The sequence below is a fragment of the Phocoena sinus genome, chromosome 8 (genome assembly GCF_008692025.1).
Source record: "Phocoena sinus isolate mPhoSin1 chromosome 8, mPhoSin1.pri, whole genome shotgun sequence".
Lineage (NCBI taxonomy): Eukaryota > Metazoa > Chordata > Mammalia > Artiodactyla > Phocoenidae > Phocoena > Phocoena sinus.
In genome coordinates this window covers 51,684,328-51,686,347 of record NC_045770.1, presented here as the reverse complement: position 1 = coordinate 51,686,347, position 2,020 = coordinate 51,684,328, and the positions used below count along the sequence as shown (strand labels likewise).

General features: G+C 41.9%; 1 pseudogene; it reads left to right on the top strand.

Annotated features, from left to right (window-relative positions):
• Positions 1-969: 969 nt before the first annotated feature.
• LOC116758683 lies at positions 970-1,698 on the top strand (annotated as a pseudogene).
• The last annotated feature ends 322 nt before the right edge of the window (positions 1,699-2,020 follow it).

The window sequence follows — 2,020 nt, the reverse complement described above, 5'->3', positions numbered from 1 at the left end:
TTCTCATAAAATAGTTGTGTTTATCCAGTGTTAAGACTGTTGTCTTAAATTTTTTTCAATTTTAATTTTTTCATATGCTAATACATTTCAGCCAGGTTAAATATCTTTCAGAGTGGATAGATTAGTCTTGTTTCTAAACATGTGGGATATTAACTCTTTGCATCCATATTTTTTTAAGCCCATGTGTATCAAGAGACCTTCCTGTGACACTCATATCATCTAGCCTATGACCACAGCTCTTTGTGAAATTAAATTACTATTACAATTTTCATCACTGACATTAAAACTGCTATAAACTAAACATGTGTAGTTATTTCACTGAGTATATTGAAGCACGTATCCTACTTGAGAGGATATATGAATATCTATAATGAAGGATATGGATGGATGGAAGGAAGGAAGGGAGAAAAGAAGGTACGAAGTTAGGAAGATACCTTATTCAAAGACTACTACTTCTTGATTTTTCCCGAATCTCCAAGGAAATTTAATTCATGTTTTGTGATTTAAGTAGATATGAACACATGAAAGAAAGCATACATAATTAAATAAATAATTGAACGTATGTCATATCACACTGCTTTACTTGGCAGAGAATGAGGAAGATTAGTATTTTCTACTGTGTTCCATGGCATAGTAATTTTACAGGGAGTTAATGGATCTTGCTGGAAAAAAGAGGGAAAGGGCCCTTTAAAGGACAGGAAGATCATTCATGTAAGTGCTGAGCTGGGGAAGAAAGACTGGCCTTTGCAAGCTGTTGACCACAACCTAAAATATGAATGATCCTCCCTCAGTGCCATTTTGTGGCAGCGAGACCTGCAAATAAAGGGGAGAGCCGGGGCTGTGGCGGGAGGAGGAGCGCGGGGGCCGGCGGCAGCGGGGTCGGGCGGCCGGGGCAGCGAGCGGGTAGCGCGGGGTCAGCCTATGTGACTGGGCGGCGCCGGCGCGGCCTTCGTCAGGAGAGGATTCAAGATGACCAACGAGGAACCTCTTCCAAAAAAGGTTCGACTGAGTGAAACAGACTCCAAAGTATGGCACGGGATGAATTAATTCTCAGGTGGAAACAATATGAAGCATATGTGCAAGCTTTGGAGGGCAAGTACACAGATCTTAACTCTAATGATGTAACTGGCTTAAGGGAATCTGAAGAAAAACGAAAGCAGCAACAGCAAGAGTCTGCACGCAGGGAAAACATTCTTGTAACGCGACTAGCAACCAAGGAGCAAGAGCTGCAAGAGTGTACTTCTCAAATCCAGTACCTCAAGCAAGTCCAGTGCCTAGCGTTGCCCAACTGAGATCAACAATGGTAGACCCAGCGATCAACTTGTTTTTCCTAAAAATGAAAGGTGAACTGGAACAGACTAAAGGCAAACTGGAACAAGCCCAAAATGAACTGAGGGCCTGGAAGTTTACGCCTGATAGGTAAACAAACCATACTCCCCAGTCAAGACTTCCCTGACAGTCCCCACTACAAGAAAGCTGTGGTGGGACAGCCAAGTACTCGTTTCCACACCAAGACTCAGACTTTTTGAGCCAAAAAGCCACATTCTTATACTATCCAGCTTGTAATGGTTAATGTAAAACTTACCAGATGAACCTTGCGTTTCAGCTTTTTTCTCTTCCCCCTCCCCTTGCTTCAGAGGCCTGATGGCATCGGACTATTCCGAAGAAGTGGCCACCTCCGAAAAATTCCCCTTCTAGGACATGTAGACACTTGAGAAGTGTTTCTGTTTGAAGAAAACAGAGGGAGAAACAGAAGTCTTAAGTCTGTGGCACACTGTGTCTTCAGACAGTTTGGAGGAATGAAAACCTAGAGATTTAAAATCATGAACTTGAACATGTAAAATTCCAGTAAATGTAAAGATGGAATATGCATCGCTCTTAACCTTGAGCACAGTGACTTAGAGACACTGTGTATCAGTTTTGCCAATAAGACTGCAGACTTCATGATTGTTGTTGAACTTCTGGGTCAAACTCAAATGAGGTGAATTTTGCCTTTAAAGGATTTATTTGCTAAGAACCA